The following is an 8,628-nucleotide window of genomic DNA, read 5'->3' on the forward strand; positions in this document are numbered from 1 at the left end:
ACAGTGGAGAGAGGGAACAGGGGAGCTGGATTGGTTTCTTGTGTGACTACCTGGCTGCAGGAACTTCAGGAGGCTGCCAGCACCCTGCTCTCTGCCTGCCCCTGTCCCACTGGTTAGCTACTGACTGCAGACCTGGCGGGTCCTTTCTACTTTGGGACTGCCCTAAAGCCAACACTGTCACCCATCTCTCTTTGGCTTGTTTTCCCTCCGTACTTTCTTTTGAGGGAAGGATGGCTTGGTCCATGGATTTTGTTGTGTGGGAGAGAGGCAGAAGGGTGCACCTTATGCATCACCAAATAGGTTGTCTTCACTTGACTTTGGGGGATGAGTCCAGGGCCCATATTCTTGACCGATTGACCCCATTAGTGGTGGAGTCCATGCGGATGGGGAAGGGGATCTCAGGTGGCCTTTCTGAAGTTTTCCCATTACTGATCAAAGAGGCTATAGGGGTGCCTTCCCAGGAGGAGCCTCCAAAACCTACTTGGATGCATATCCTTCCTCATTCTGTGACACTACCACCCTCCCTCTTCCACCCCTCGGCCATTATATCTGGCGTGCTGGTTCCCTGGAGTGTGTGTTCTCAAGGTGTGCACTGCACAGGGAGAAAGGGAAGCAGAGACCTGGATAGATCTGGGGTGGGGTATCAGCTCTTGCCTTGCTTATCCAAATAACATCCAGGATGAGACCTGAAATACCTCTGGATTCCCAGGTACCTTCTCTGAATCGAATCAGCAAACAAAGACGACATTACGCACCACATAACTAGCAGTGCGTATTTCTTTGTCTTTCAAAATTGGGAAACCAGTGTATGACCTCTGTGGGAACTCTTGCTTTTAAAAAGAATAATGGATTTTCCAGACCATCATATCCCATTTGCACACCAGACAGTAAAGAAGATTCTACTGATCACGTACTGTTACCCCAGCACTGGGGTGGGTGCTTCTGGGAAGACAAGTGGATGGTGCTGATTGGTGGGGATCAAGACAAGCCCTTCTTGGAGGGGAAAAGAACAAAGTGAAGTCCGCATTCTCGAGGACCAGTTGCAGGAGGCAGACACCTTGGGCTCCTCCAGTCCCTTTCTGGCTGAGTGTGATTCCACATCCCGAAGCTGACCTTCTCCTTGGCTTTTGGAGAACAGATAAGTTTCTGTGGCCCCACAGGGTCCTTGAGACAAGGAGCATTTCCTGACAAATGTTCATCTTATTGGTGTCCTTAGTGGCAGGAGTGAGAGGCTAATGGGAACAGGATGGGGTTAATCAGACTTCCCCTTTTTCTATGAAAGCAGAATAACTTGACAACGCATTCTGGTATGTTGGTTCCCTTGACCTGTGGCTGTGGGTGAGGTCTGTGGGCCTCTCCAGGGCCAGTGATGGGCCTGCCTAAGGGGCCTAGAGAGCTACTCTGCTGCTTAAAATGTGCAGATCAGGGCCCTAGGCAGTGCGGGAGGGGAGTACCAGGTATCTACTTTTCCATGAGAAACAGATGATTTTCTAAGACCCCGAGGCTATTTAGAGGAATGTTGAGTTGAGTCTGCGCTATGCACTGAAGTGGCCTTTTCTCCCAAATCGTTTTTTCCTTTCTACTTTCCTCTAATCTGGAGATGATGATGTTCACAAAGGGAATGAACAGTCACTGAGAAACATGGAAACATCCAGGGCCTCATTGAAGGTTGGACCAGGGGAAACCTCTTCAGGAACACAATAGGCAAAGCCAGGGGCACATACAGAGCTCAGGTGTTCAGTCCCTCTGCAATGCTGTCTTCAACCTCCAGCATGGATGTTGAGGAACAGGTAGGGAGTAATAGTAGCCAGGACAGTAACAGCCTCCCGTATTTGCATGGCACTTTCTCCTATGTTTGATAACGTGTGTTTAGCTACAGGATTTGTGTATGCCCAGAGCCCCAGGATTGGAGAGGACTCGAGATCTTCAGTTTCTGTGGTCTTAACCTTAACTTCTTGGGCTTTTTGAGGCCATGAAAGATGGCCTCAAGATACTCTTGCCAGACAAATACACCAACATACATACTCTGTTGTGTATTTCAGAGGGATAGCCCCAAGTTCAGAATATGCTCCAGTCTGGAACTACGCCTCCCCCTGCTGTGTGACTTGCTACAGGCTTGGGATACAGAAACAGAGACTGAGGGACCATGCATGGCAATTCATGGTGGCTGCTTGTGCTGCTTCTGAATGCCCCTCGTTCCACATCTAAGATGGAGGTGCAGGGCCCCTGATTGGAGACTGTCCAGCCTCTCTGCTCGTCAAGTGCTGGAGGGGTATCAGCAGGCCTTGCATAATGTTAACGATCCTGAGCTGTGGTCAGAGGCAGGCAGGGTGCCAGGAAGCTGCCTTGAAGGAGCAGAATGCGATCCCCATCCCTTTAGGAGTAAGGTAATCGTGAGAAGAGCCTGGGTCAAGGGTCAGCTCAGAGGCTTGCTTCCAGTCCTCAGTCTCCTTTGACCTTGGGCCCAGCAGATAACCTCTCTGAGTTTGTTTCCTCCTTTCCCAAAGTGTATCTGGAGTACTGAGCAGAGCAGATGCTACAAAGTGTGTGAAATTGCATTGGCTCTGCAAATCAAGACATGTTCTCATGGTGACGATGATAAGAAACAGGAGAATCTGCCTTTCTTTGGGTCTGGCCAGGCTACAGGCAAGATCTTGTTATCCTTTCTCAGGCCAGGCCTAAGGTGTTTTTGGATTCTGTCTACCCCGCCAGGGCTCATTCTGGATCAAAAGCTCATAGCAAATTCAGAAGCTGTCTGGAGTGGGTGCTCATAGGGACAAAATAAGCCAGCTGTGGATAGAAGAGGCTACTCCTCTCCCCTTCCCCAGACCCAGTTCCTGCAGGCCTTACCATTCCCTCGGATGTCCCTTTCTGAGTCTTGGGATCAGGCTTGTCATCTTTAAGGAGCCCTGGGAGAAAAACCTTTAGTCATGGATAGAGGGTAAGTGCCAGACTATGTGAAAATTGGGGTGTCATATCATCAGCCCAATAGTTTCTCCGAGTCCCAAAATTTCCAGACAGGGATGTCAGCTAGCTTCACGGAGCACCAGAATACAGGGTCAGTTTCCTTGGGATACAACAAGGTAAAGTGGCCCACTTCCTCATGTTCACTAGCCTCCCTGCTTTCCTATAACGAGGGTCTGATTATTTACAGCCACTTAGCATGGCATGGCCCTATTGGACAGAGCTAGCTGTCCAGTGTTAGCCTGCCCACCCCATCCAATGGTATGGCTTGGGGATGGACTCCTGGTTGAGTCCACTGTGGCCAGGGTGGCAGGGCTGGCTTCACTCTACACTGGGAGCATGAGTCACATCAACTAATGTAAAACAAGAACTCTCTGAGTCCTAGGGTGACTTGCTTCCCAAGGGGGGCTAGATAATGGACAAGCATTTGGAGGCTCCCTGGGGATCTGGAGACTGGGCAAGTCTTTCCTACCTGGAAACAGACAGAAAGATGAGGGGAATAGCCTTTGAAGGTCACCTTTATCCTCTGACACTCCACCTCTGAAAATCTCTTTAGGCAAATAGGTTGAAATACCACTAGACACCAAGTAGGGAGGCCCCCGCCCTTGGCCTTGACCTTAGTCTTCCTTCACCAGGAATTCATTTCCTTGTTTCCACTGAATGCTCCTCACCTTTCCAAAGCCACCTTCTTAGGCATGTCAGCTCATGGCTCCAAGACCCAGTTGCCTTTCAGGTCCCACCACACTGGGTAGCATTTAATCATCCATACACAGTATTTCCTTGATGTCCATTTTGTTTGTCAGACTAAGTCATATGCTTCCTGAAGGTGGAGGCCCCACTACCACAACTGTCCCTGTCATGGTATTGAACACCTGCAAGCCTATGACGTTCTTTAGTAAAGCCGTGAGCTATGAAGACATGTGTCTGCCACCACTGTCATGGTGAGTCCTCAGAAAGCATTTGGCTCCCCAGCCACAGTTGTGCGTCTGGGGGTGTAGTCACCAGGTGTGTTAGTATGGTCGCGAGATCTGGCATATTTGCCTTCTGTGTTGTTGGATTCCTGTGAGCAAGGTCCTCGGGGCTTGGCTGTTCCTGGCAGCCTGCCAGGCGTGTTCTTGGAGAGAGGAGTGGCACAGTGCCCAGCCTCTGTGGGCACCTCAGGGATGCCACCCAGTAGGTGTGGTCTAGGGCCTTTACCGAGATGGCAGGAGGGGAGCACAGCCTGCTGGGAGAGCCTGGCCTCCACATTCCTGATCTACTGCTTGTGCTGAATCATGTTCATTCCATCCACAAAGAGAAACCTTACTTTTTAAAATCCACTGTTCTCTGACTGGGCTAGGCACAGGCATTTCCAGTGATAAAGATGCAGGAGGAATCCAGTGCCAGGACCTGCTTCACTGGTTCCCAAGGCCAGAGACGTGGCAGCTTCTGTGTAGACAGGCATGACCACAGGGCCTGATTCTGGGCCAGCTCCCCTGACTTCAGATCTGGTGAATGGGGGCCTTCTTTCTGGAACAAATGCCCACCTCTTCAGAGATGACCAGAATTTGCTTTGCTCCCTCTCTCTTCAGAGCTCCTAAAGTGCCCTGGGGTCTATCTATGGACACCCCAGCCCTGGGCACCCTCCTTGGTGTGCATTGGTGCACACCCCCTTTCTCTAATGTTATTTCATTCCCCTGCACACTTTTCTGGGGCATAGGCTGTCGATCCTATACTGGGCACAGTGGATTTTCTTATCAAATGGATTTTAAACTCCTCCTCAGGAACTACTGCCCCTGAGCTCCCAGGAGCGGTGGGGTCTGGCTCAGACTTCTCTAGTGTTCCACTCCCAGCACTAGGCCAGGTTATCCTGCCAGTAACCTGCAGAGTGAGTACAGTCACTCCTCTGCATTCTCAGGGTTCTGGCCACTCCGCTCTGCACCCCACACACCTCCTGCACGCAGAGCCACCTTGCAGAAGGGTTACCCAGGTGATTAGAGTCTTTCTCTGGTTTCCTCTTCAGGATGCCCAAGGAATGGGGTCAACATCTGAGATCTCCCCCCACCTTCAAAGTGAGGATCTGGGCCAGCCATCATCAGCCTGCCACCCTTTCCCTCCAAAAGCAGCACTGTGGGTGACCTATGAGAAAAATGACACGCACGTGCCCTCTATGCTCCATCCTCTGGTCCCTGTTTGCTGTATCATATCCTCTCATTAGAAGAAACTGGAGGGGTAGGAGAGGGGCCCAGTTATCTAAAACAGCAGACCGAATTACTATATCTCAGGCTCACTGTCAGTAAAGAGTTGGCTGTTCTAATGAGAAAAGTGACCTTGTCACTCTGAACAGGGACAGCCCCCACCCCACTCCCATCACAGTGCCTGCTGTCCTCCCCACCCATCCTACCCACGGACCCAGAGCAGTGCCACGTGGCTCTCTGGGAGCACTTCCCAGCTTTTTTTTTTGTTTTTTTTTTTAACTTTTATTAGCTCAAACTCCTGGTTGCTGCAGCCATATGGAGTTCTGCCAATGGCTGCTGCTCAAAGGGATGTGGCATTTTGATGTTTCTAACTTTATCTTAACCAGGATAGATGCAGGAGTCCGGCTGAGAGTGGAGAGTGTCAGAGTGTGTTTGCCTGCAGAGGTGGCCTTGCTTTGTGCCCCTCCCCCACCTCTTTTTGTCCTCCAAGTCCATGCCTATCTTCCTGGCTCTCTCCCTCCTGCTTCTTTCAGCTTCTCTTTATATCTGCATGTTTCTCTGTTTCTCTCCCTTCCCCTGAGTGAGAAGCGACTTTTCATCTCCTGTTGGTGTGCCTGATCTTGGTTAGCTTCCCCGTGCACCCATCCCCTACCGCCCGAGCAGCCAAGGCAGGAAGACAGGGCAGTGGGCCCATGAAAACTGGCAGGAGTAGGTGGTGGTAGAGAAAGGGGCCCCCGCTCATCTTGGTTATTTGGTTTTTGGCTCAGCGCCTTGGGTGGGAAACTCTTACCGTCAGCATTCTGCTTTCTAGTCCATGAAGCATTTTCTTGTATTTATTTTGTTCCTTAGTCTTGTGAGGTTGGCAGGATATTGCTTAAAGTGTCAGGTTTTAAAAATACAAAAGTGGTGTACAATTATAAGAAAATGAGAAAATACAGATGAGGAAAAATAAGACTATAGGAATTTAATTAGTATATTCACATCAAGTGCCTATTCTTCTAGGAACTGTTCTAGGAACTGGGGAGGCAGCAGGCAACCAAACAGGAAAAGCATTAGTCATAATCGTCCTTGCCACATGGAGGGACTGCGAGGATCCAGGAGGCCAGTGCTAGTGGCTGCGCTTACTGTGGCCCAGAGTAAGGGTTCTTTGGCCACAGTTGCCTTCCCTGAGAACTGGGAGTTCTGGTCCCATCTCAGACCCAAACTTGCTTAGCCCCTTCCCTTCTCTGGCCTCATCTGCAAAATGAGGGAGTAGGTGGTTGAGATGATCACTGAGCTCCTGACCACTGTTCATTTTCTGCTAGCCTCCTCAGGTTTCAGAAAGACACATTCATTCCCTCATGTGGTTGGTTATTTCTTCCAGGCCCTGAGCTGGATTCACATTCATGCCATGAGGTCACTTCCTTGTCCCCAGCCAGTGTAAGAGCCAGGACAGATCAGGAGGGGTTTCTGAAGGAAAGCAGACCTTGGAGGCCCTGTGACTGACCCACACACACCCCACACACTAGCCATTGCAGAGGCCAGCTTGTCCTGCCGACAGCAGTCCTAGCAACCTGGCCCTCATCTGACAGAGGAGGGTAGTCACGCAACACGGGGTGCAGAGGCCAGAGCTGGGAACTTTGTAGGCTTTCATGGCACTCCAAGCTGCAGCATGAGAGCAAAGGCCAGTGTTGACAGAGGCCTTCATTGTCCTGTGAGCTGTGGGCCCTTCACCTAGGGTATCAGGGAGAACAGGCCTGTATCCAGTGTTGAGCAGGCCTGCTGGGGCCTGCTGCCTGCCTGACTCATTTCCCCCCACCTCCTCCTGTGGGGGCTGCCTAGGCCCCTCTCAGATATGCTTCTCTCTCCTCTCTCCCCCAGGTTCCCTTATCTAAGGGGTCACTCAGTGTTCATCTCACCCTAGCTTTGTGCCTCTCCTACCCTCAGAGACTTGGGGGTACCTGGCTACATATGTACTCGGTTCTTTCACTTGGCAGACACTCCTGGGTGCCTATGGGATGGATGATACCAGAAAAAAGTGGGGAGAGTAGGGCCTTCCATGGCTCTCCTTGTAGAATAGATCAGAGGGGCAGCTGGTCCTATAGATGGGCAGTGAGTGAGTGTTGAGCCAGCCATGGCCAGTCAGATTTTGGCTCTGCCATTGACTCTGGCCATGGCCAGACTAGGTAGAAAGCCAGAAGAGTGGCAGTAAGGAATGGCAGAATGGGGAGCATTCACAGGTCCAGGGCACACAGCACATACTGGCTACTGTACAAACCCCTCCTCTTCCGCAGGGCTCTTAAATGGATACAGGTTCTGGGGCTGGGAGCTGCAGGGAATCACCCCCACTCCACCCCTAGTTGGGGCTTTGCCTCACCTGCCCTGCATGGTCCCTCTCAGCAGCCCCAATGCTCAGGCTTGTCCTTCTCCTTCCTGTGCCCTCAGCCCAGGATTCCCCCAGAGCACACCAGTGCCTTCGCAGGAAGCCTTGGCTCCCTCTGTGCCCCCAGCAGGCACCCCACCCCCACCACACAGCTGCCTTCCCCGTTGGAGCCACCACCCACAGCTACAGCCTGCCCAAGCAGACTTGCAGGACACCCTTCTCCCTCTGAGGGCTACCAGGCAAGGGTAGAACTCCAAGAGGAGACCAGAAGCTACTCAAGCACACCATCTGTCTACAGGGAGCCAGGACTGGTGACGTGGGAAGGTGGCAGCCTGGGACCTGCCAGCCCCTGCCACTCTCAGTTCTGTAAATACTGTCACTGCTTTGTGGGCTCAGGCCCCACAAAGAGCAGCAGGAGTAGGGTGGGGTTCTCTCCTGTGGTACTGACAGGGGTCAAGAGAGCAAAGGCTTACCCCCAGATCCCAGCATACCTGGCAGCCACACCTCCACCTCATCCCCCTCTCCCATGGCCTGGCCCCTCAACACCCACCTCTGCCTCATCTGAGACCCAGGCCAGGGAGCCATGGTGGGGATCGAGGAGACAGGAGCTGCAGGTGCTACTGGGGAGGAAGGTCTCTGTGGTCAACTGAGTGTCAGGCTCCTATGGTCCCAGAGGACTCCCAACTGGAAACAAAACCCGTCTTCTTGATTTTCAGGCCTGTTCCCAAAGCTCAGATGCAGGACAGGGGTAAGCATTCGTCCCTACCTCTGCCAAATGCCAGGCTGCCCAGTCCAGCCTGTCCTGACGGTGGTGACACCCACTAACAGTGCCTGACTCTGGCCCCACCCACCCTCACACACCTGCTAGGGCAGCCATTTCTGGGGGTGTCCTCCTTTGTTGTTCCTGCCAGGACCCAGGTGTTGAAGTTTCAAGCTCTGTGCTAGAGCAGTGGTCCCCAACCTTTTTAGCACCGGGGACCAGTGCTTCTATGAGAATCTAATGCCTGATGATCTGAGGTGGAGCTGAGGCAGTGACGCTAGCCTTGGAGAGCAGCTGCAAATACAGATGAAACTTCACTCACTCACCCACCCACCACTCACCTCCTGCTGTGCAGCCAGGTCAGC

The 8,628-nt window shown here is 52.1% G+C and overlaps 1 protein-coding gene across 1 annotated transcript in view; it reads left to right on the top strand.

The window, feature by feature from the left end:
• Window positions 1-8,628, top strand: part of LRRC75A (leucine rich repeat containing 75A) — a 43,943-nt gene that overhangs the window by 3,015 nt on the left and 32,300 nt on the right. The window lies entirely within an intron of this gene.

The sequence above is a fragment of the Pteropus alecto genome, unplaced genomic scaffold, assembly GCF_000325575.1.
Source record: "Pteropus alecto unplaced genomic scaffold, ASM32557v1 scaffold52, whole genome shotgun sequence".
Classification (NCBI taxonomy): Eukaryota; Metazoa; Chordata; class Mammalia; order Chiroptera; family Pteropodidae; genus Pteropus; species Pteropus alecto.